General features: G+C 35.4%; 1 long non-coding RNA gene across 2 annotated transcripts; it reads right to left on the bottom strand.

Moving 5' to 3' along the window:
- Positions 1-396: 396 nt before the first annotated feature.
- On the bottom strand, positions 397-26,277 carry LOC137658236 (uncharacterized). 2 transcript variants are annotated; one of them, XR_011047286.1, is made up of 4 exons: positions 26,131-26,277; positions 2,821-2,921; positions 836-958; positions 397-597 (listed from the first exon to the last, which is right to left on the bottom strand). It is a non-coding gene; the product is annotated as an uncharacterized lncRNA (long non-coding RNA). The 2 variants fall into 2 exon arrangements; XR_011047287.1 differs by lacking the exon at positions 26,131-26,277 and adding an exon at positions 17,048-17,180.
- Positions 26,278-27,943: the final 1,666 nt, after the last annotated feature.

Genomic DNA, 27,943 nt, shown 5'->3' with positions numbered 1-27,943 from the left:
CTATACATATTCCAGCCAGATGTAGAAAACGGCGGGGTACATAAAGGAATGAAGCAAACTACTGCTACGTTCCGGCCGGTCGAGGAGGAGGTTCTGTAGGGAGAGGGGGGTGGCAGCCTATGAAAACGTATTCTTTATGTATGGAAACTATCCCAAAACTGGAAATATATAAAATACATGGCAACCTTTAGCTTCCATACTCATTTCTTGACAGTATTGGCATCCATATTTTGTATTAATTATCAATGTTTGAAATGAATATCATTAATATTTTCCGGCAAATTTTGGTTAAATAAAATTTTACCATATATTTTAGTAATTTTATTTACTTGTAATATTATTTTATACATATTGGACCGATTTTCTAGCAACAACCGCCACAAAAAAAAAAAAAAAAAAAAAAAAAAAAAAAAATTCAAATTATTATTCGTATATTATGTGTCCAGACAAAACGTTTATTTAGCCCTGGATTACCGGCTTCTGTATTGTTTTCTTGGGCGTCGGCGATCCTCTTGTTCTGTGTATTGTTTTCTTGGGCGTCGGCGATCCTCTTGTTCTATCTGCCATCGTTTGATGTTATGGTACAACACTGATTACCTGCAAAACAAGAAAATCACAATTAGTGATGCAAATATTTAGTATGATTACCTGCAAAACAAGAAAATCACAATTAGTGATGCAAATATTTAGTAATATTATTTTATACATATTGGACCGATTTTCTAGCAACAACCGCCACAAAAAAAAAAAAAAAAAAAAAAAAAAAAAAAAAAAATTCAAATTATTATTCGTATATTATGTGTCCAGACAAAACGTTTATTTAGCCCTGGATTACCGGCTTCTGTATTGTTTTCTTGGGCGTCGGCGATCCTCTTGTTCTGTGTATTGTTTTCTTGGGCGTCGGCGATCCTCTTGTTCTATCTGCCATCGTTTGATGTTATGGTACAACACTGATTACCTGCAAAACAAGAAAATCACAATTAGTGATGCAAATATTTAAAAATTCGGATACAAATTCAAATATATTTCAGCCTCCATATGAAAATTTTATAAGGCAACAAAAACAAGTCAGTCATTTTATAAGGCAACAGTTTTATAAGGCATATAAGGCAACAAAAACAAGTCAGTAGCTATAGTTTTCATACGACTCAAGACGAGGCTGGGAAATCTATAGTTTTCATACGACTCAAGAAGACAAGGCTGGGAAATCTAAATGGATAAGACTCCAGAATACAAAAGAGGCTGGGAAAACTGTTTTATGACGAGAATGAAAACAAAAGAAGCAAGGAAAACCTAATTATTACGCCTCTTGAACAAAAAATGGGCCGGTAACAGTAAATATATTCATGACTACAGAATAGAAAAACTAATATTTATAACTCGAGAATACAAGAGAGACTAGGAAAACTATTTATGCCTCGAGAATTCAAAACAAGCTGGGGGGAAAACAGAGAGAAAAAGGCAAGACAAAAACAACTGTCAGTCATAAAAAATAATTGAAAAAGGACATAAAATCAGATTTGAACATCAGATTTGAAATAAACTTAAAGTAGATGTGTATAAAAAGTGAAAAAAAGTGGTATTGCAAAGAATCAAAAGGAATTTCTCAAATGCCCGAGGTACAAATATCAGAAAAAAGTATATGTAAGGTTATATGAATACTGTATGTTAAGAGAGAAAAAGAGAGAGAGACTTTAAACCATACCGTGATACGAGAGAGGGAGAAAGAGGGGGAACAAAAAGGTAGGTAGGCAAAGAAAGTCAGGGAGATAAATAGGCAGATATCACATTAAAAGACATAACAGGGAAGAAAGGTTATTTCCTGCAAGTTTTATTACTCTACGATTAAAATTGTGGCCAGGAAGCTGATCACAAATAAAAACAAGAATCACAAACAGGGCCGAAAATACAAACTAATTCCAACTTCGTTGGCATAGTAATACGACTGTGCAATCTTTTAAAACTAGCATTTAAGCATAGAAATTGTTTGAGTTTTTATAATCAACCTGAATAAATCGCGTGCACTATTTTGTTTAACATTTTGACATATGAAAATTGGATACTTTCTGCCACTCAGATGAATTTCGTTCAATTATTCTTGCATGTTAAAGATTTTTCAGAAAAAAATTTGAACTTCTACATAGTATTAAATTGGAATCAAATGCCAAGACCACTTGTATACAAATTACCTTAATATTAAAAAAAAAAAAAAAACAATCAACTATACTTGGTTTTGTATTGAGTATTGCAATATTAAGATAATGCCCTAAATGTAATAGAAGTTGGGTGGATAGGACATGCTAATATCATCTGTTACTTCAGCTGAGCACTGACTAATGAAGGTTGCAGTACGAAGCATCATATATATTCAAAAGTTTATATTAATTATTATTATTATCATTATCATTATTATTATTATTAGCTAAGCCACAATCTTAGTTGGAAGAGCAGGATGCTAGAAGCTCAAGGGCTCTAACAGGGAAAAATAGCCCAGTGAGGAGAGGCAATAAGGAAAGCTACAAGCCTAGTTGGAAGAGCAGGATGCTTTAAGCTCAAGGGCTCCAACAGGCTAAAAATAGTCCAGAGAGGCGAGGAAATAACGATATAAACAGCAAGGTAAGTAACAATTAAAATTAATCTACCAATGGGTAACCCTACATCTTTGGTAAAAAGTGATGGTAACGGTGGGGAAGATCTTAAACTACTATCCACTTCAGTAACTAATTGTTTAGTGTTGCGGTATTTGTACTGATGATCTGGTACTGGCAGACTTCAGTTTCGTAATAATATCAAGAGGACATTCAGCGTACACTTTCTTACCGTTTATTCAGCAGTAACAGATCCCATTCTGAGATTGTCAGTGATCCATACACATTGAATGTTGTCTGTAGATTTGACTAGATCGTTCATAGCAGCCAGGCCTGTAAAACAACAGGTTATTAGTACAGAGTAAAATTAACCCTATCCCTAAAAGAGGGATTATATTTTATTTGTATTTGGATGCTAATAAGGTAGATAAATATTTATAAAATACAGAATGTCCTCAACTAACAAACATTCCGCATGCAAAACATTCGGATACAAACAAATCCAACTGAAAATAAAGCAAAACAACATTTCTAATAACCTGATATCTATTTCATATGAAACCTGACTATTTATTGACTTTTGTAGCTGGAAATCATAGGCATGAAATTCAGGTTAGGGCTACCCTAGGCTAAAATATAAAAAAAAAAGAAATCGACTTACAAACTTCTTGGAACCAATTAAGTTTATAAGTTGAGAGAACCTTCTGCACCAAATTAATTTTTTTTCATAGACATTTTGAAATTCAGTAAGCCCAGTATCAGACAAAGATTTTGGTAATCATTAATGATTTGAGTTTGGAAAAATAGTTGCCTATTGTGAAACTGGTAAAAGTGTTGGGTGTACAGTACTTGTGTAAAGAAAAGGGAGCAGAATTGGATAAACTAAAAAAGAAAGGACTAAATTACGGAACTGATCTTTGCTAACATACTGCGTATGTATGAGGGGATAGGCTTTAAGGATGTTCTTACAACAGTCAAGTTGACTATGGGTACCCCTTCACCAGTAGGGTTTGTGGTGTCTGAATGAGAAACAGTAATAATATCTTAGGATAAAAAATTAATTTGTTCTGCTGTGGCTTTCGTAACATGATTTTTGCGTATAATGAATTACAGACAAATATATTTGAACCATTCAATATACCTAACCCAGCAGAGCAAACTTTATTTCGTATCTTGAGAATATTTTTTTCGAAATACGAGGTGAAAAAATCTTTGTATGTCGTTTTGTACGACGATTTTTTTTATAATACAGAAATTTTCTTTTCCTGAGGTATTATTGTACTGGAATTCTCTACTGGTAAAACAGCAACAGATCTAATAGACTTAAGTTGTTGCAAACGTGACCAAAATTGCATCCATGTACTAGATGTGCAACAGGATATTGACTCAAGTCAAATTGCTCAGCTCAAAACAATCCGTAAGTTGATGTAACAAAATAGGGCATATAGAAAGACTCAAATTCTAGCTGTTTACACTAATCTTTTGGCCCTGACAAAACATAGGAATCAAATGCTGTACGGTCTACATTGCCATTCTTGATATGTTTTATTTTATGCTTAAATTATGATACATTATTATAATTACTAAAATAATTCATCAATGATTAGTTACTTTTTTATCCATTGTAGTCATAACACGATAATTACAGGGTAGTTGCATTTGGCGTATAGATTATCATTTCAATTACAATAGGTCATAGCCTTTCTTACCCACCTAAGCTTCCAGAAAAGGGTACTTCGCTACTGCTTCCTAAAGTTTGAGCACTGACCATGACCCAGTAGTCAGCAGTGGATAAAGTTTATCATTGTACTTCATAAGATTTTCTTCGGTCTGATACAAACTAATATTTGATATCTGTGAAACCCAAAGACCCGAAGACTGGAATGTTAGAATGTTTTATAATATTAAATCGATAATTATAATGATTGAATAACTGCGTTATCTCTATTACATGCCTTAGTTCACGGTGAACTTATATGTTAAAGGATTTGTTTGTGTTGACAAAGGAAACTATTTAGCCATCTAATTGCAATTTGAATATATGCATAATCGCATCATTGCGAAATCAAAAATATTTATCCAGACTATACAATAAGCCAAAGTCTTGGAATAAGCTCCCACTAGACATCCGAAAGACTGAAGATATTATGGCTTTCAAGAGGAAACTGAAGACTTTCTGGCTTTTAGGTGTTTCGAAAATGTAGATTCAACAATAAACAAGCAATATGCCGAGTGAAATTCTGAATGCCTTGGAATATATACTTTAAGATTAGTTATGAAAAGTCTTAAGAGTTGGGTTTCCCCCGCAGTATAGGACCAGACAAGCTGCCGTTAAATAGATTAGCCGAGTTACACACACACACACATACATCACACAAACACTATGGATACTAGAGGGGCACCCAGTAGAGTAGACCTCCGCCGCAGCAGCTTATTTCTCGACCTTTGACCTTAATATGTATTAATTGGTGTGGATTTTCATACACATGAATATGAACGTGAATTGGACGTTTTGCTTGACTGTGACCTTGACCTGCCAAAATTTAATAATTCCCATTCTTTTACATAAGTTTCATTACTATACGGATAAAATTGTAGCCAGAGATCTGTTCATAAACAAACAAAAACACACAAACACTAAAACAGGGGCGAAAACATATCCTCTTCCCAAATTAGTTGGCGGAGGTAACAAGCTTATTGTAACTATAAAGAGACTTCAAACTTACTTTTACTTGATTTAAGAGCCGCTTTCCTGGTCCTACGACAATGCAAGACCTAAAGTTATGTTTGTCGTATGAATTCTATGGTCATTTAGAGTATTCTGCGCTAATTGTTAAAATCCACATAATCAGAGAACTTGAAAAGAAAAAAAAATTCAAGTTTCTTCTTGAAAGCACTGATATCTTCAGTTCCTTGGATGAAAAGGACGCAATGCTCCTGCTGCCCTTAATTTCTCCAGCACGTTCCTGAACCAACATACCGCTTACAGTCGAAAACCTTTGAAATTTGTCAAGCCAGCCATACAACTCTTAAATACAGTTACTATTAAGTGTTTGAATAATGAAGGAAACCTAAAGAATATTATAATGTTTGTAGTGACAAATCCATCTCTAACGATCATTGTAGTGACATGTAGAGGAGAGGGTCGGAGAGGGGGGGGGGGGGGGGTCTTAAAAACGAGCCCCTCCCTCCTTGTAAAGTACACTGGCTACACCACCCGTGGAAAGGTCAACAAACAATCAGAACTAAATTCGAAGGAAATTTATCTTAAAACTTGAGGGACACTCAGTAGAGCGCAGACCTCAGCCGCGGCAGCATATTTCTCGACCTTTTGCTCGACGTTAACCTTAACCTTTGACCTTAACATGTAATAATTGGCGAGGATTTTCATACACTCAAATATGAATCAAGTTTGAAGTCTGTGATAACGATGTACAAACTTATAGCTGATTACGAGAATTGGACATTTGCTTGACCGTGACCTTGACCTTCCTTAATTTAATTATTTCTAGCTTCTCGCTTTAGAGTTAATCCTTGCAAGTTTTATTACTCTACTATTAAAATTGTTGCCAGGAAGCTGTTCGCAAACAAACATACAAACAAACATACACACAAACAAACGCACAAACAGGGGTAAAACATAACCCACTTCCAACTTCGGTGGCGGCTGTTACGATTTATCTACTACCAACATTTAGAATTAGATGATAATGCTAAGCTATCTAAATTGTAAAAAGAATAAATGAATACAGAAGTGTAATCAAAGCCCAATTTTAAAACCAACGAGCTGAATTATTTCCAGGTAGTCAAACTGTATACGGTTATTTATATCAGAGTCTACGCTATGATCAATGCGGTAAAAAAAAATAATATAGCAATAAAACCATGATAATTGCTAAGTTGGTAATTCATTTAAGATAGGTGTTTTGACGAAAAAATTATAAAAATCAAAATTACGTGTTTTAATTGCAGTTCTTAAAAGTGCCACAGATGTGTAATTGACCCCTGCTAAATGTGTACGTCATTTCATAAAGATTGAAGATATTAAGGTTTACAAAGAAGAATATGATGATTTTCTTGTTTTCTAAGTCCTTCGATATGCAGATTTGACAATGGATGTGCAATATGCGGTGTGAAATGCTGAATGCCTTGGAATGTATACGATAAACTGAACGGGAAGGTCCTGTAGAGAGTAGGGTTCCCTTGCAATATACTTCACTTTACGGGCTGCTTCTCTGGTCCTATACATATGGGGAACCCTACTCTCTACAGGACTTCCACAGTCATTATATCATGTACGTTCGAAAGCATTCAACATTTCACACCACATATTGATTGTCTATTGTCAAATCAACACTATCAGAGCAAGAGTGTTTTCAGTTTCTTCTTGAACGCCTCCATATCTTCAGTCTTTCGAATGTCTAGTGGGAACTGATTGTTTAGTCTCGGGGCCGCATATTTAAAGGCGTTGGAACCTACAATAGGCGTATACATCTATGTTTCAAGAATTTGAAAACATCTGTAACTATTCTTATGTCAACACGATTTGTTAGCTGCACAATACGTAGCAATTCTAAGATATTTTTTACATTCGGTTCTGATAGCTTGATGTGTTATTGTACTGTACATATTTTAAACTCAATTCTCGCTTAAATAGCAGCCAGTGCAAATTAGTATAGTAGTGATCATTTCTCGGGGTAGGACCCCTTAAATCAGTCTTGCTCCTCTGTTTATGATGTTTTATATTTTCTTACGGTGCATTTTTGGTAAGGATGGAATTACAGTAGTCAATCCTTGTAATAGCAGTTTATCACAAGTTTCTTTACAGAATGTTCCTCTAGGTAATTTTTTATTAAAAAAAATGTTTTTAAGATGGTAACCAGCAGTTTTTACTACATTATAGTGCCAGAAAAGCGACCCTTAAAGTGAGCAAGTAAATTACGGTATCCATTAACTCTCGAGGCACTAACTATGTACTGTGTATGGTGTTAACAAGAGGACCTTTGTAAGAGCCAGTACCAATTCCGTAATTCCTCTGTCCAGCTATCATCTACGATCAAAATACGAGCATACTGAGTTACATAAAAACTATTAGCTATAAAATACGTCTACTGTGAATGGCACATTTTGCAGACCACCGAGAAAAGATCACTCCTATACTAATTGATTTACACCAGTTGTCTATTAAAGCGAGAATTTGGTTTGAAATATGCACATGCTGGCTTATATAAAAACAAGTATTTATAAAATACGTGTACTATAAGTAGCACATTTTTTAAGACTACCGAAAAAGGTTCACTCTTATACTAATTTATTTACACTGGCTGCCTATTGAAGCGATAATCGAGTTTAAAATATGAACAATAACCCATCAAGTTATCAGAACCCGACGTCCAAAATATCCAAGAGAATTGCTGCAAATGGTGCAGCTAACAAATCGTGTTGACACGAGAATAGTTACTGATAGCTTAAAATTTTTGGAACCTAGATACATTTGTACTGTAGGCTCTAAAGCCTTTAGATATGCGGCCCCCAGACTATACAATAAGCTCTCACTAGACATACAGAAGACTGAAGATATTAAGGCTTTCAAGAGGAAACGGAAGACTTTCTTTATTTCTCAAAGTACTTTGATGGTGTTGATTTGACAATAAACGAGCAATGCGCGGTGTGAAATGTCGAATGCTTTCGAACACACATGATAAAATGACTGGGTAGGTCCTGTAGAGAGTAGGGTTTCCTTGTATATGGCCAGAAAAGCTCAGCCCTTGAAGATGGCGTTGAGGATCATGAAGTGTGATTCATAGAATCACCTAACTTGGTTCTATTCATTTCAACCACTTTTCTATTGTAGCCCAAGGGCTACAGCAGGGAAAATAGCCCAGTGATGAAAGGAAATAAATAAATATGAGAAGTAATGAACAATCAAAATAAAATATTTTAAAAACAGTGAAAACATTAAAATAGTTATATTATATAATTATAGATTATAAAAAGACTTATGTCACCCTGTTCAATAAAAACATTTGCTGCAAGTTTGAGCTTTTGAAGTTCTACCCATTCAAATAACCGATTAGGAAGATCATTCCACGGACTACCTTTAAGCTGTGCTCTGTTTAATGTACAGTATATCATGGAAATGGGTGGCGATTACATCCAGGAGTAATTAGACCAGGAAATTATATCACGGCATAAAAACACGACCAAACTCTGGGACAGGGAGAACAACATCGTTGGATATTTGAACCTTCAAAACTCTTCGTCAAAATTCTGTGACCCAAACTTGTCCATATTGAAAAAATTTGCCACGGCGCCTTGCAAAAAATTCAAATTGATGTTTTCTTTTATGGATCGCTGCTATCTGTTTGGGCATGCTCTTTGCACTCCACAAGAGAGATTAGTCCACCAAACTTTTAACTGGGCTCCACTAGGTACTTGAAGAGTTAGAAGACCAAGGCCTACGTGGCTGAGGACCATGCAGCATGAAATAGATGATGATGAAGGGGGAAGTACTGATTTAAAAGCTCAAGATAGAGACAACTGGCGAAATCTAACCAAGGCCCTTTGCGTCAATAGGCGTAGGAGGAGATGATGATGATGATGACGATGATCTGTCTAGATTACGCGGTTAAGTATACTCGTAATATCTTTCAAGTAATTGATTTATATGTTATGTATACACACCCATCACTTACACTGGGATATCATAACTGTTTTGTTTGATAAATACGATAAAAAGATGACATATGGAAGTTCTGATAAAGCCAACTCTTCTTATAGCCTCTAACGTATTCCTATGAATATGTTACTTAACATTGCAAATCAAAGACATTCTTACCATTTCAAGTTAGCATAATGAATAAATTTTAAATATCAGCCGATTATAGATGATAACTGGAGGGGCACTCAGTATAGCGCAGAGTTCCTCCGCGGCAGCTTATTTCTCAACCTTTTGCTCGACCTTGACCTTTACCTTGATCTTTGACCTTAACATATATTAATTGGTGTGGATTTGCATACACTCATATATGGACCAAGTTTGAAGTCTCAGTGACAACGATGTCTAAACTTATGGCTGATTACGTGAATTCGAAGTTTTGTTTGACCGTGAACTTGACCTTCCAAAATTTAATAATTTCGAGCTTTTAACATAACAGTTAATCCATGCAAGTTTCATTACTCAACGATTAAAATTGTGGCTAGGAAGCTGTTCACAAACAAAAACACAAACAAACAAGGGGTAAAACATAACGTCCTTCTAACTTCGTTGGTGGAGGTAATAACCTTTTTAGGTAAGTGTCTTTCTAGTTTAACGGTTCGCTTCGGTACTAAATGAGCACTAACCCATTATTCAGTCATTCTTTACTTCAGAAATAGAAGTTATCTATAACAGGATAAACTTGTTGGCATGACAAAACTGATACTTTTAGCAAAGTAATATTGATAAGACATGAAGGGGTCAATGAACCGTATGGAGAGAGAGAGAGAGAGAGAGAGAGAGAGAGAGAGAGAGAGAGAGAGAGAGAGAGGAGAGAGAGAGAGAGAGAGAGAGAGAGTGTATTACAGGGATGTTGAATCTCTTAAAAAGACTTTTTAGTCCACCCGCAAACTCCATTTGCTCCTGTAGAGAGAGAGAGAGAGAGAGAGAGAGAGAGAGAGAGAGAGAGAGAGAGAGAGAGAGAGAGAGAGAGAGAGTGAGAGTGTGTATTACAGGGATGTTGAATCTCTTAAAAAGACTTTTTAGTCCACCCGCAAACTCCATTTGCTCCTGTAGAGAGAGAGAGAGAGAGAGAGAGAGAGAGAGAGAGAGAGAGAGAGAGAGAGAGAGAGTTATAAGGTACGAAGGGGATAAGAAGTGTGAAATGGGCCACTGAACTATATTGCTTTAGGTACTATACGAGCGAGTCATCCTTTTGGGCTCATCGCGCTCGTCACAATTCACCCCGGCCAGTCAAAACAAAACACATCTCACTGGGCAGTTACCTACTTACAAACAAATCCTTGCTTACAACCAAGACCATATTGGCATTGTTTACAACGATAGCAGTCACTTAAATGACAATGTCAAAAAACGTTTGTTACGGATGCCTAGAAACCAAAAGAAAAACAAAAGGCAATGGTATTAGGTATTTTAAGTTTCTTAGAAACAAAATTTATTGTGATAAGTGGATGAACGTGTGTTGTCGATCTGATGAAATCAATCCAAAACATGCAGTGGTGTGTTCAGCTTATTTCACATCTGAAGATTACATTGATATGAAATCAAGGTTGCTGACTAATGAGAACCCTAAAAATATGATGTTATAGAAGAGAAACGCTGTCCCATCTTTATATATACCAAAAGGTGAGTTAATTCCATATAATGTAAGTGACTGAAATCCCAACTAAGAAACATTGCATTGCCTTCGAAATTTATGTTGTTATATTCTATTAAAAGAGCTCATTCTATACAAGATTTCAGTTATTTTTCAAAGCATATGAGCACATTCTCTTAGAATAACCTGGCGATTCAATTGAAAATTCGAGAACGAATTACATCATACGTGCATTTGCGTTTGTGTTATGAGTTGTCGTCATATATTTTGTCAAAAGGTAAATCTCATACTCTCTCTATTTGATCTTGTTCCAGAGAGAACACAGATGGAATCATCAATGGCAAGAGGAGAAACTTATCCAGAGACAAATATTGCAAGAGGTATTCAGCAATGAAGAACTGTGTAATGCAGAGCAAAATAGTGCCAGTGAAAGCACTGTAGAGGAAAATGGAAACTTTGATGAACCATGTGTGATAGAAAATTTTATTGAGGAAGAGTGAAAAAATTAAGTGCAACAATTAAGGGAACAATAAAAACAACTTAAAGAAAATAATTCATCATTAAAGGAAGAAAATGCAAGGTTAAAGGAATATATAATTTCTTTAAATGAAAATGTTATGCAAATTATCAGAAACTTGGTGATTAAAAGAAAATATTCTATACCTATTATTTAGTAAAACTCAAATAAAAGCAATTATATCAAAGAAAAAGGTTATCGAATGGGGCAGCGAAAACATTGCATCAGCTTTAACTCTAAGAAGCCTAAGTTCCAAATGTTGTAAGTATCTGAGACTTAAGAAAGGGTTTCCAATGCCTTGTGATAATGTATTAAAAGCACTTGTGCAAGTGTTTTAAGGTATTTGGGATGTAGAGGTCTGTTGGAATGCAAAAACTGGCAAGCTACCTCTGATTTCACCTCAGTGGTAAACGACTGGTTTGATATAATGAAATCAAACATCATGTATGGCGATATACCACCTAGACATGTCTTTGGGATTAACAAAGAATTTCAAGTAAATACTTTCGAAAAGGTCATAAAGGTAATGACTTCTTTAAAAGTAAAATCACAAAAACAAGATGTACAAATTTCAAAAAGGCAGTATTCTTTCTAGTAAGTCTGTTATTGGTCTCTCTAATATGGTTAAAGACGTCTTTAATGAAGATGTCATCCTAATGCAAAGGTTAAATGAAGACTGTTTAGAGCATCTGTTCGGTTGCATAAGGCAAATGAAGGGCACATACGATCACCCTAATGCCGTTGAATTTAAGTTTAAGCTTAGGTCATTGATTCTCGGTAAAGATGTTAAAATAATTAGTGAAAAGACGAACATCATTGCAAAAACTGAAAATTATATGTTGACAAATGAGTCTGCATGCAATTCAAAATATAGTGAAGATGGAGAATTAGGATTAGAAATATATTTGACTAGCTCATTGTCTAAAGATTTAGATTTTGAATGCCCCACAGAAGATATAGATAATTAAATTCTTGACAAAGAAAACAAAAAACGGCTGCCACTGTAATTGAAGATGAAGCTCCTAAATATATTGGAGGTTACATTGTAAAAATGTTTTCTACAAAATATCCACATTTAGGAAGAATGATGAAAGTGTAAATATACAAATGAATCGTGGATTGGGATGGTAAACAGAGGTGAGTTGCATATGCCATCAGATGAATTTTCTTTTAGAAGGGAAATCATGAGGAAAAACTCTGGTTGCTGAATTGCAACGATCAGGAGTAAAGGTCCCGGAAGACATTACTGATTATTTTACAAAGATATCGGTATATATTTGACTAAGGCACTTAAATAATGATATTAAAATGAAGAAAAAGGAAGACAAATAGAAAATGATCGGGGAGAGGCAAGAAAAAAGTTAAAAGTTAAATATTTGGATATGTAAATACTTTATACATTTCAAGACCCTATCAAGGCAATTGTAAAATGGATAAAGGTTATTATTGTTGGTATTTAAGTGTATAAAAATTATTTTCATTAATAAAGTTACAACTACAACCGTGCTTCTTTCAATAGTCGCTAATCAATTCACACTGCCGTAATAAGTCTACAGTAATATTATTTTATCCACAAAATTGTTTTGGAATTCTCGGAATTTTCTGATAACAGGAGAATCAAATTAAGTAGTCATGAGCAAGAATTATTCAGAGAAATAACAATAATGCCTTAATATACAAGGCCATGACCACGATCACAATCCTCTCTCTGACGTCACAGTCAGAGAGAGGATCGAAAATGACAGTTCTGGCAGACTGACCTTTTTGTCATAAGGTTGGAGCCCGGGTACTTGGGTTGGCAGCTCGTAACAATACGTAGTGAATCGTTTGTAGGTTCGTTAGTTTTAGTGCAGGCCACAGGTTCTTGCCCAAGGCAGGCCGGCCTGTATCTAGGATAAAATTTGAAAGACAAAATAACTTGACGTATTTACTCATAAAGGCCATTGCCTGGCCCTCATTTGTCCTAGCTTTGGGTTGAAATGGGACTTGGGCGCTGATGATATGTATATATGGTCAGTCTCTTGGGCATTGTCCTGCTTGATAGGATAATGGCAATGTCAATTGCCTCTGCCATTCACGAGCGGCCTTCAAACCTTTAAACTAACTTATCTTATCCACCACCTCTTTGCAGTGTCGTCCGCACGAGCTTAATTCTGTTTTGCCTTTATCTTTTTAATTTTTTTTGACACTTTAGCCATCTAGTACATGCAGCAATGGGCTTCAACGAGGCCCGAGAATTAGCAGAGTAAGCATTAAATCGATTTTATTTATATTTATTTATCTTTACGAAGGCGACGTGAAGTGCCATTTAGTATATGAGAAAGCTAAGAGCTTCGAGGGTTGATTGTACAGAAGGCCCCCGACTTACGAATAATTCGGGGATACAAACAAATACAACTAAAAATAACAACGATAAGATAAACACTATATTAAAACAATATTACATCATTTAATACACTACGCAAAACAACATTTGTTAATAACTTTAAATCTATTTCATATGAAACTCCACTATTTGTTGACTTTTGTAGCTGGAAATCATAGGCAAGGAATTCAAGTTAGGCCTACCCAGTACCCACTTAGTGGGTCCTGGGCCTACCCTAGGCCAAAAATTAACAAAATTCCACTTATAGACAGCTTATTGGAATCAATTAAGTTTGTAGGTTGAAGACCTTCTCTATAGGAGGGTTTTCAACTTCCCAAGGTACATTGAATAGTTTTCTTGTCACTAACGTTGTTGCCGATTACATAGATAAACTTAAAGAGCTAAAATTCCATAACCGACAAAATGCAGAAATCTAAAAAAATAGGAGGCAGGTTTTTCGAGAGTTATAAGCAATTTATTTTCAGTTCTGAAGACTAAATCTCTCTTGAAAATTAATTATCTAGTTTTTGAAAAGTCAAAAGCTATTATAAAAGCTTCTGCACAAGCCAGATAACGTGATATATCCATTAGCAATAGACTACTTGTTGCTAATCTATTACTACCATAAATTATTCGCGTTTACAAGGTCAAGTTTAGCTTAGTTGCATTTAATTGAAAGCTCGTATGAAATTTGCCATGCGTACTTAAACTAAAGGGGCACTTAGTAGAGCGCAGACCTCCGCCGCAACAGCTTATTTCTCGACCTTGACCTTAACATGTATTGGAACTTCATACATACAGACATGAACCAAGTTTGAATTCTCTCTGATAACGATGTCCAAACTTATGGCTGATTGCGTGAATTGTACATTTTGCTTGGCCGTAACCTTGACCTTTGACCTTAAAAAAATTTAATAATTTCCAGCTTTTTCCATAAAAGCTAATCCCTGCAAGTTTCATACTCTATAAAAATTGTAACCAGGAAACTGTTCATAAACACACAAACGGGGTAAAACATAACCTCCTTCAAACCTCGTTGCCGAAGGTGATAAGCAACATCTCGTATATGTTTACAGACGTGCTTTTTATTCCATTAAAGTACACAACATGACATACATTGTTCACGAAGTGAAGCTTCCAGTCCATAACTGTAGAAATTCGAAACCTTGAAAGATAATATCGACAGAAGAGTCCTATCTCAGTTTGTTACCGAAAATGTCGTCCTTCATAATATTAACTTTAAACAATTCTCTTTACGTATTTTATTTTGATTAGCCACAATAGCTTATTTAAAGGTCGATAATAATCAAATGGAAAATTTAAAAAAAAAAATTGCAAAATCGCTATGTTAAGCTGTTTCAACTTTTACGAAAGATGTTTTGAGAGAGAGAGAGAGAGAGAGAGAGAGAGAGAGAGAGAGAGAGAGAGAGAGAGAGAGAGAGACTATACAACAAGCGCCCACTAGCCATCCAAAAGAATAAAGGTAATAAGGCTTTCAAGAGAAAACTGAAGACTTTCTTGTTTTCTAAGTGTCTCGATAATATGGACTAACAATTACCGATGCATACCTAAGAATGAATACGATAAACTGATATTGTAGGTCCTCTAAGGCATAGGGTTTCTATGTGAAATCACCAGAAAAAATCTTTAAGTAAGTGAGTGAGTGAGTGAGTGAGTGAGTGAGTGAGTGAGTGAGTGAGTGAGTGAGTGAGTATCCCTATCTTTTGAAACGAAAAAAAAATTTTGGATATATCAAATATAATTTTGGATATATCAAATATAATTTTGGATATATCAAATATAATTTTGGATATATCAAATATAATTTTGGATATATCAAATATAATTTTGGATATATCAAATATAATTTTGGATATATCAAATATAATTTTGGATATATCAAATATAAAGAACTTTTATGAATGAATAACAATCAATTCACGTCCTAAACTAATAAGACATTTTACGCACAAGAATGCCAAGAGACTATCTACTCTTAAAATAAATTTAATTAACCTTGCAGGGTAACATTCTTCGCAAAGAATCAAGTATTTCTTTTTTCCAAGTCCCTCAAATCAATCGTGAGGTTGAATAAGGAATAAGAAGTAAAGTATTTTCTGAATGAATAGCAAGAGACGAATTTCGGCTATCTAGCCTTTCTATGATATGATGATTTAATATCATCATTAGAATAGATAAATCCATTTGATACTTTTATGTATTTTTGGGGACGGCTGGTAATCAATGGATAATTGCTTGCTTAACAATCGTCAAGAATTCTTAAGGTACCGAAATTATTATAATAACTGTGATTATGATGTTCATCTTAACTAATTGCACCGTATTTGCAACTAACTAATTGCACAGTATTTGCAACTAATTGCACAGTATTTGGAACTAAGTAATTGCAGCGTATTTGGAACTTAACTAATAGCACCGTATTTGCTACTACAATTGCACCGTATTTGGAACTAATTGCATAGTATTTGGAACTAATTGCAACTTATTTACAACTAATTGACCGTATTTGAAACTAATTGCACCGTATTTGATACTAATTGCAACTTATTTGCAACTAATTGCACCGTATTTGAAACTAATTTCATTGTACTTGGAACTAAGTGCATCGTATCTGGAACTAATTGCACCGTATATGCAACTAATTGCACCGTATTTGCAACTAACTAATTGCATCGTATTTGGAACTTTAACTAATTGCATAGTATTTGCAACTTTAACTAATTGCATAGTATTTGCAACTTTAACTAATTGCATCGTATTTGGAACTAACTAATTGCATCGTATTTGGAACTAACTAATTGCATCGTATTTGGAACTAACTAATTGCATCGTATTTGGAACTTGAACTAATTGCATCGTATTTGGAACTTGAACTAATTGCACCGTATTTGGAAGTAACTAATTGCATCGTATTTGTAACTAACTAATTGCACCGTATTGGCAAATTTAATTACACCGCATTTGGAACTAATTGCATCGTATTTGCAACTTTAACTAATTGCATCATATTAGGAACTTTAAACAAACTGCAAAAATAGTTATTTTATCAAAGTACAAGAAATATTGTCCGCACCGAAAAATGGTTAATGGCCGTCACCAGCTTCGATATATAGCCCCTTTCGATATCTATATGTATAATTATCAGCTCTATAACGCTTTAACAAAAAACGACGGATATTCGAACATCACGTTTTACGGAAAATAAAAATAAAATCAAGAAAACCCCTTTTTTTTTTCTTACCGGAAATGGTCTCCAAACACAAGAGCTTTTCAAAACTACAACCTTCTTGGAGTGTAGCTGACTGACACTTCCACCTAGTCAGTCGGGAAAATTGCCACAGCCAATCAGAGGCCTCCACCATACCTGGCCTTCGCTCATTGGTTAAAATCTTCATGTTTTTAAAAGTCGATGTCTAGTTGGGCTATAACAGTTCAAAAGACCTGTCTAAAGGGATAATTCAGTTTATACAGTAAATGTATGAATAACGCGTTTAAAGAATTGTGTATATTAAGTAAATATTCCCTTTTTCAACTTCTTATTCAAAGAAATTAACAAATGACTCGGTGAATTCTATAACAAATAGGTTACACTTAACTAATTTGTTGAACTGACTCCGGATTATTCTTATGTACCTGCCTAAGTTTGGATTGAATCAGCATCTGAATATTCTGGAGAGAGAGAGAGAGAGAGAGAGAGAGAGAGAGAGAGAGAGAGAGAGAGAGAGAGAGAGAGAGAGAGAGAGAGAGAGAGAGAGAGAGAGAGAGAGAGAGTGTTTTAAACTACAGAAACAGAAGCCGTTAAATCTGGTAGAAAAAAAATTCGATTTTAAAGTACTTTATACGTACGAACGCAATTTTTTTTTAATGGCCAATAGTCACAAAACATCCAGGTTCGTACAAAGTCAAAGTTTTTAGTACAATTGCTCAACAATACTTGACGTTTGATGTTACGATGCATTAAGTAAAAACTTACATATATAATGCATTACGTATCTAATTTATTTTACAACAGCAACAAATACAGCCATTTCGAGTCCACTTCAGGGCAAAGGCCTCAGACATGTCTTTATTCATGTCTGTGGTTTGGTCTCTCTTCATCACCAAGCTGGGCTGTGCGGATTGGTGATGGTGGGAGATTTTTTATCACTCAGCGAACCAACCTAGTATATGTGACCCTGACTAGAAGAGCTTTGCTAATAATGACGATACACAAACCCTTTCACCACGTTAAGGTAATGTAAATAATCAATCTGTTGGTGATAAAACTAATCAAATTCGAGAATTGATAGAAGAAATATCTCAACATGTTAGGATTATCTGAAACAAGGTTAAATGACTTCAACAAGGCTAAGATTGCTTTAATACCCCCTGCCCCCGCCTTACAAGCATTCTTTCATCTCCCGGGAGAGGGCAAAGTTGTGGGGGGGGGGGGGGGCGGCAGTTGGACTTTCTAAATGATACTGGAATGTTGATTAAAATTGATAAATGAAAAATATTAGCATTATCTGAAATATGGTTAAATGTCTTCAACAAGGCTAAGATTGCTTTAATAACCCCCCCCCCTCCCCACACACACACACATTTTCTTTCATAGTCCGAGACAGGTCAAAGTTGTAGAGGAGGGGGGTTAGTTGGAATTTTTAAGTGCTTCGAGAATGTTGATTGGAATTGATAAATGACGTCAACAAGGCTAACATTGCTTAAATAACTCCCTTCACACATGCATTCTTTCATATTCCGAAAGGGGGCAATGCTGGAGGAGAGGGGGGGGGGGGCGCAGTTGGGCTTTATAAGAGCTTCGACAATGTTGATTTGACAAACAGATTATGCAGTTTAATATTCAAAACACCTAAAATGTATACCACAAGGTAATCTTTTAGATCCTGCAGTAAGGTTCTCCTGCAATGTATTATGCTAGTGTGTGTGGACGTGTTGTGTTGAGCTCTGCTATTCATGCCCTGAGTCATGTTTTAGCTTTGTGTTTCTCGCCTAGAATATCAATGAAAAGATATTAGTTAGTCTTATGGAGAAACATAAGTGATAAGAAACAGTACACTATGTCTGCTTCTAACTATATCTGCTTCAAATGTAATGAAACGGATGGAGATCGGAAAAAAATGGATAGCATGTGAATGCAAAAGATTCTACCATAAGAGATCTGTGCATATAGTGACAGCCATTAGTGAGATTACCTAGATTGGTTATGCCCTCACTGCGTACGTGATGCCAGACAAAACAATTTAGTAATATCAAAATTAAAGGAAGATGTAAACGTGAGAGAACTGGCCCTGAACGAACAAGATGCGAAAATAGATGACTTGGAAAACAAACTTGCGGACCTTGGCGCAGACGCAGCAAATTCCACTCAGATCACCGACCTCATTGAAAAAGTCAACATTCTTGCCACGAATATGGAATCAATTAAAGCAACACTTCAAACATTGATAGACCCAAAACCGGAGAAACCGACATTTACTGACAAAGTTAAGGAAAAAATCTGTTGATAATAAAATCAACAAATACAACAACTAAAATTACTGAAAGAAAACGTGAGGTTGAACAAGCACTTAAAGACATTCCTATACTTAACGCCAGGTCAACTACGAATGGAAATGTTGTTGTAAACTTTGCAAACAATATGATCACAGAAGAGACGGCAAACAAAATTCAGACATTGGTGGCTGACACTGAAACGAGAAAAATCGCAAAACTGAAACCCAAAATAAAGATATGAAATGTATACAATGATGATGATGATGTAGTAAATGCTTTTATTCAAAGAAATCACTGCCTGGACCAAATCCAAAATATAGAAGATAAGTGTAGTCCTGAAGAAAAAGGCATCGGAGGGGGTTGGGGGAACCACCCACCATGTGCTGAAATGTGATCCTGAAGTTCGGAGGGCTATTTATGATGATTGAGACAAAGTTTCGTTACGATGGGGTATATATGTAATATTTAGAATAGTAATATTACATGTTTAAAACAAATGACGTAATATGTCATGTTGGTTGGAAGAGCTGGCCGTGAGATTTGCTATGGTCAACTCAAATTGTGTACAGGATGTAAGATGCTAAGTTGTCATTCTTTCTTAGTGTCAACACATTATCTCTTCGTGTGAAAGTTTGTGACGTCACCGGATGCAGGTGTCTTCCGATTCCGTCACTTATCCAAATTAAAGCAAGTGTACGATTTTTGGGATATCAGTAATTTGTTCAGTTCATATCAAAACTTCACCAGAATTGGTCATGTGGACCAACACAGCTTCCTCCAGTGATGGAGATGTTTAACTCAGTTGTTATTCACAATAAAACTTAAAAACTACTAAAATGTGTTCAGTAAACCATTCAAATACATTTGAAAACAACTCATACTCAAATGTGTGCTTAAGACAGTAGCACACCAATAAATGGTGGCAGCGATTAAACTCAAAGACAGCGGTTAAACTCTAAGAATTAGAGAAATATCTTCAAGACTTCAAAATAAATAGCTGTAAAACCAGAGATATATCTTCAAGACTTCAACATAAAAGCTGTGAAACCAGAGAATGATCTTCAAGACTTCAAAATAAAACTATCTACAAGAATCTACAATTTTGACTAAGTCCAACGAAAATGCTAACACCAACATATGTTAGTATACAAATAGAATCTTCAATCAACATCCTAGGAAACCCAAGGACTGGCATTCAACTATTGCAAAACATATCCAGGAAGACCTACATTCTACAAGAAACTAGAACGAGACATCGTTAACAAAACATCAAGAGAGAGAGAGAGAGAGACGACTCGACTTCATATATAAGCTAAGTACAGAGATTTTGTATTCATTTCAGTTTGTGCAGTGAAGTGTAGTTATCACAAGTCGTTAGTCAATTATTACTGGGGTGAGTGAATTCCTAAACTTTGTTATAAGAAACTCCGAATTCTCATTTAGAATTTTTCTTTCTTTGTGCTAATTCCTTTTTCTTTCATAAACTCTTGGGGGGAAATGTATTGGGATTAGTAACATTGTTGGGGGAATTTTATTATACATATGCGTTTACGCAGTGGGCGTCTGTACTCATGTAGATATTTTGATAGGATTGAAAGGGGTCAAAGAGATAGAAAAAAAAAGAATACAGCAGTCATGGCTCCTCCTGTCAGCCCTACCCCTGGACCTAGTGGTGTAGGCCAGGCTAATCCTCCTCCAATTGTGACGCTTGTAAATGCCAGGTCAGCAATCCTTCCTTTTCAAGGCCGTGTCAACGGGTTCTTGCCACAAAATGTGGAGTCATGGATTTCATCCGTTGATGCCCATTTAAATGCCAAACAAATCGTAGATCCTTTTGTATAATTACAAGAAGCTAAAAGTTTTATAGATTTTTCTAAGGGGGATGCGAGTACGTATTTAAGAGGTGTTTCATTTCAGGAAGCAGTTACTTGGGATGATTTCAAAGTTAGGTTACGCGCGATCTATGGGGGTGAGGAAGCTTTGGATGTAGTGTTAACGTTACGAAATACACTTAATCAAGCCACTATGAATCGGCTTAATGTTGTTGAGAGAGCAGCTCTCATAGCTGATAGGCTTAACGAATATCAGGACATTTTAGGTAATTCCACTTGGGTTACTAACGATAATATCTCCGTGAAAGATTTTTTACGATTAATGTATTTAACTTGCATGACACTTATGTTGCCTGAAGCTTTAGTGCGGTGCTTTGATAAGAAGTTAATGCCTGCAAGTACGGAATTGGATGTCTATAAACAGATAAAGAAGCACATGTCCAAGTGTCCAGATCTCGATCCCGTGTTAACTCAAGTTTTTGCTAAGAATGAAACAAAACCACAAACAGTGAACGTAATTAATAATCCAGTAGCGGGAGTGACGTGTTACAACTGCAAACGTCAAGGTCACATAAGCGCAGACTGTAGAACGAAATTTTGTTCAGTTCACAACACAGGATCACATTCTTATAGTCAATGTTACGCGCGTAAGACACAACAATATCCTAGAAATACACAGTCAATTCCACAGTCAGTTCCATATGGAAATAAAAAGAAAAATCCTCATTTTAACAATAAGAAGAAACAACAAAATGTCAATGCAGTTCAGAGTCCGAAACAAACAAACACTTCTTCAAATATCGCTGAGCCTGGGCCGTCAAACCAGACCTCGCAAAGTCAGCCTAATTTTCAGAATGTGCAGAGCAAAGCAAATACCACATAGTTAACTCTAGAGGGGAAGAGAGTGATGTTGGGTCAAGGTCATTTATGTCAACATCAATAGTATTGAATAATCAATTTAATGTTTTATCAGATAATTGTGAGACAATAGATTTTCCTATGAAACACACGGCCGAATTAAGTAAAACAGTGCATGCTCCCGTAGATTTGCAACGAATTCATACAATAATAAGCCAAAATGAGTTACGGCCAACCTTATATGCTGTAAATTTAGAACACAAATCCTTTACGTTATTTTTTGACTCTGGTAGTCCACGTAATATTATGGATTTGAAGACGCATCATTTGTTGTTTTCGAACTTTCCGATTGAAAAATCATTAATCAGACTTTCAGGTATAGGAAATAATGAATTAAACGTCATAGGCATAACTCATATTCAGTTCAGAGTCGGTAATCGCACGTTTGCCGATACATTTGTTGTTGTGAAAAACATTAATATGTATCCAGCTGTAATTATAGGATACCCATCTATGGGAAATCAAAACATTATCTTAGCTCCTGCAAAGCACGGCGTGTATATCAAAGGGAAATTCTATAAGTCTTCTAATACTTTAAAGTCAGTTTTGGATAAAAAGGAGACGACAAATGTAACCGTAACGTACGTTGAAGAACCAATAACTTGTCTCACTAATAAAGAAATAATGTACGCGACCCAGCAGAATTCTCGTTCACCCGTAATATCATCTTGCACGCAATATATCGAACCAAACATACCTTCGAATTTAATAGTGCAAATAAAGAAAACACTACCGGGATCTGAAATATTAATCCTTTCCGATACTTTGAAAACCAACGGATTGTCTGTCACACAAGCTATTTATACAGTAGGCTCACATCAGCAATGTAATATCGAAGTCTGTAATCATTTAAATAACACTTTAGTAATTCACAAAAATCAACATATCTTGGATGTAGAAGTTTATAAACATCGTATTCTTACCGTTGCTGAAATCAATCACTCTCAATCAGTTGCGGATGAATCCCTTTTACGATCTATTAAAAATAAAATCAGTAAGGACATTCAAGACGAAGAAATTCAGCAGAAAATTTTTGAACTTTTAAATAAATATACAGATGTCTTTTCCACTACGGATGGATCCTTAGGAAAAACAGATGTGATCGAGCATCAAATAAGGTTAAAAGACAAACAGAAAATTATATATGTACCCTCGTACAGACTCCCTATGAAATTCCAGAATGAAATAAATGATGAAGTAGGTAAAATGTTAGAGGAAGGAGTCATTAGAAAATCAAATAGCCCTTATAATTTTCCTTTAATAGTTGTACCGAAAAAAGATCGAACATGGCGTATCTGCGTCGACTTTCGTCGTCTAAACGAGGAAACGATCCCTGATCGATTCCCAGTGCCATGTACTGACGATATTTTGTCTTTGTTAGGTCAGAATAAATATTTTACCAGTTTGGACTTACTTAAAGGCTTTCACCAGATATCATTAGAAGAAGATAGTATCCCATACACAGCCTTCAGCACAGCCAGGGGACATTATGAATTTTTACGGATGCCTTTTGGTTTACGTTGTGCTCCTATAACATTTACAAGAATGATTAACATAGTGTTTGGAGACTTGTTAGGGGATATATTGCATGCCTATATGGATGATCTTGTAATCTTTTCCAACACCTTAGAGGAACATCTACGTAAGTTAGAACTAGTACTACAGAGATTAAGACAACATAACTTAAGGGTAAAGATTAGTAAGTGTGAATTTTTCAAAACAGAATTAATATATTTGGGTTTCATGGTGTCAAGCCAAGGTCTTAAAGTAGTCCATGATAAGGTGTCGGCTATACGTAATTTTCCCATACCTACTAATGTCAAGGGAATACAGCAATTTCTGGGTTGTAGTGGATATTACAGGCGTTTTATACGCAACCATTCAATAATAGCCGCTCCTTTAACTGATCTTACGAAGAAGGGCGTAGATTTCATATGGTCTGAGCAACATCAACAGGCGTTTAATACTTTGAAAGATGAACTGTGTAGTTCTCCTATCTTAAAATTTCCTGACTTCGGTAAGGAATTCTTCATTGCAACAGACGCCTCAGACTTAGGAGTAGGAGGGGTATTGCTTCAGCAATATGATAAACAGTTTTTCCCGATAGCTTTCTATTCTCGAAAATTGAGAACTTCCGAAAGTAAGTATGCAGTAATAGACAAGGAAGGACTAGCTATTGTTAATTCGCTAGTGCATTTTAAGTTCATAATTTACGGTTATCCCGTTAAGGTTCTTACTGACCATAAACCACTAACAGAGTTCTTTAAAGGCTTCAATCACAGCCCTAAACGAACTCGGTGGCATTTAATCATTCAAGATTTTGGCGCAAGAATCGGGTATTTACCTGGGAAAGCAAATATCATTGCGGATGCATTATCACGCAACCCCGTGTCATCTTGTACGGAGTCTTTAGCTGAATTAATAGATATATCAACATCCATGCCTATTGTAAAAACAATATCTGAACAAGAAGATTTAGGCTGGAGTGCTGAATTGTTACAGACTGAGCAAAGAAAAGATCAGAAAATAGAAACAATTATAAATGCTTTGAAAGGCAATCATAAAGAAAAAGAATATATAAAGTATAAGCAGCAGAATTATGTAATCAAAGATAATATTCTGTGTAGGACTGTGACAAGGAAAACCCGCAATACACCACATGTAACTAACGACCAGGTAGTAGTACCAAACTCACTTGTTTCCACTGTCCTGAATTGGTTGCATTCAAATCCATTACATGGACACCCTGGGTTCTCATTAATGTCACAGAAAGCCAAATCATTGTTTTATTGGCATACAATGCTTACAGATATAAAAAGACACATAGCTAATTGTCGCACATGTCAGGAAAACAAAGGGCATACGAAAACACCTGTTAGCTTAGGAGCTTATCCTGTTCCCAATCAACCCTTTGAAAGAATACATTTAGATTTGTTAACAGGATTTTACGAGTCAGACAGAGGAAATAAGCACCTCTTAGTGATTATAGATGCTTTAACTCGATATACAGAACTAATAGCGCTTAAAACTAAATATATATATTAAATTTATTTGAGAGATTTTGTCTACTTGCATCCAAAGGTATGATAATGTATGTGCATTCTTGCTATGCAATTTGCAAGTTAGAAAATATTTCCTTTGTTCATATCGCACTCACCAAAGGTGATTAGTTCACCTAACATTTAACTGGATTCTAAAAGCTACTAGAATAGTTGGAAGACCCAGGCCTACATGGCTGAGGACTATGAAGCGTGAAGTCGTTGATGATGAATGGAGAATTATTGATTTAAAAGCTCAAGATAGAGACGACCGGCAAAATCTAACCGAGGCCATTTGCGTCAATAGGCATATGATGATGATAAAGTTCATATCGAAATCAATAATAATCTGCGTAGGCCTATTCATAACATGAGCAATTTAAGTATCACCTACGTTCTGTGATTAAATTTTTTAAGTGCCAAAATATAGGCTTACAAAATTTACACACTTCCAACGTTACTACGATCCATAGAAAACAATTACACTTTTGTAGGGCGAAAATGTACACAATTTACACATACAATATATGTTTTAACATAAGTAGTTTGACATGTTGAAAAAAAATAAATAAACTCATTCGAAACTTTATATGACCAACGATAAAAAATGGTATAAATTTAGATTAAAATCTAGCGAGCCTACATGAAAATATAACGTTCTAATTTTACAGTTTGAAAGATTTTCCTTATATATATTTATTGCAAAACTGGTGATTAAAGGCTATGTACCTATTGAAAAAAAAACTGTAAACATTTGAGATAGGCCTATAGAGGATTATAGTAACAACGGTCATTAAAGATATATGGAGACTGTTAAGAACTCAAATCACACTGAAAAATGTTTTCGTAAATGATAACGAATGAAAACACGCAAAGACAATCTTAAATGGTGACATTTCATATATCTTGGACACGAAAACTTTTCGAAAATACACAGTCGAATGTTTTAAAGTCACCTACTGATTATTCGAACTTGACTTTTAAATTATAAATATATCCATGAGAATGTATGAACACCAAACTTTATAATAGCCAGTAATTACCTTAAATGTTTCTTCTTTAGAGAGGCTCTAGTTATAAGACACGTCTTCTCTAAATGGCGTCTATGGCCTCAATGATTTTACAGTAGATCAAGCAAAGAAGTCCTTCAACCAATCAGAGACCTCCACGACACCTAGCAATTCCATCACCTCTTTCCATTGGTGCTTTCTGATACTAGCTTCATAAAATGCTTTCTAATTGGTAGTTTTGACTCAAAGATTTAAAGCGGGGTTTACATGGGCGAACAGATCGTCGAGCCTGGTTAGACAACCCTGTGTTTGAATTGATGTTCGAGCGTGTAAACGGGCTATTTGGTTGTCGAGCGCGCTCGTCGAACGGCTCGATGAAAGTCAGGCTCATCTTGACTTTTGTGGGCGGAGTTACATTGTTTGACGAACGGTGTGAACGTGTGAACGGGTGTCGAGCATCGAACCTCAGTTGTTATTCAAACCTGCTACAGGAAACATCAAAGAAATGAATAATGGTTGCCATTAATGAAAGCAAGAATGAGAAGGAAGTCGTACTCCATTTCATACATGCATATCGGGCTCATCCAGCTTTATGGAAAGTTAAATCAAAAGATCATTAAGTGACCTTCCTGTTGCTAAATAGCGTAAAGTGACACTCAGTCTTTCATGTGGAGTTAGGGCCTTCTTCATAGTTGTATCTTCATAAGTAATGAAAGGTCTGACACGATTCAGTAGATCAATGTACGTGTCTTCATCCATACGCAAATAATTGCGCCAGTCATCTGGCTCTAACTTTAAAGCAACAAGCAAGTTAGTGTGTGAAAATTTCTCTCTTTTTAGTAGCCAATCCTTCATCCACTTTGATTTTCTTTCCTTCTTAGTGCCACTGCTAAAGCAATGGCTATCAAATTCTCCTGGTCGAGACACATGTTGACGTTGTTTTAGCACGAGGCACACTGGGGTTCGATGTACTGTCTGAAAGCTCTTCGAGCCGTTCTACAAGTAGGTTCGACAACCAGGCTCGGCAAGCTGTTCGGCCGTGTAAACCCACCTTAAGAATACATTCGTATAATTGCAAATAAAGTGTGCAACTAACAGTTTTTACGTTACTAAGAGTTACTTTATGAACGCAACTGCTAAAGTTATTTTTATATTAGTTTATGCTTTATAAAGAAAAGAAAACGAAAGAGATATTATCCAAAGAAAATTATGCTTTACAAATGGTGGACTTCAATATATTATATGGCAACTCTATGATTATCACAAGATAAATTGATTTTATGGTTATTTTAGTAAATAATTTGTTGATATTAGAAATATTATCTATATATATTTATAAAGATTCTATATATGATTTGAATTAGATTACTATCGCAATAAAGGTAATATATCGACATAAACATTGCCAGTAAATAATTCCAAATACTTGGATTGATTTTTTTTTTAATTCGAGTCAAATGGCATGGTGCCGCGGCTGGGAGGCCATTTAGAGCAAAGGTAAAGCTATGTAAGTTAACATAATATCTACTGTATTCAAACAGAGGCGTACTGTTAGCAACAACTCCTTAAGGAGAGTAATACTTCTAAGCACTTCCTGCCTTCGTATTAGCAAAGGAATAACTATTGACTGGCGAGTCATACGAAGGTTCTTTTCATATCAGAAATTATAACAATTTATGCATTATATTTTTATTATATCTATGACTTTAACTCATAACATTATTAGAGCCAACAATTATTCAGTCCTTATTACCGTTTATGATTAAGTCAGTCAAAGGTAGGAATTAATAGTCTGAATTCTTTAAACATTTTATTCAGATAAGTCTTGGCACACATACGAACATTG

The sequence above is a fragment of the Palaemon carinicauda genome, chromosome 19, assembly GCF_036898095.1.
Source record: "Palaemon carinicauda isolate YSFRI2023 chromosome 19, ASM3689809v2, whole genome shotgun sequence".
In the NCBI taxonomy this organism is placed as follows: Eukaryota; Metazoa; Arthropoda; class Malacostraca; order Decapoda; family Palaemonidae; genus Palaemon; species Palaemon carinicauda.
This window is presented reverse-complemented; position numbering and strand designations above follow the sequence as displayed.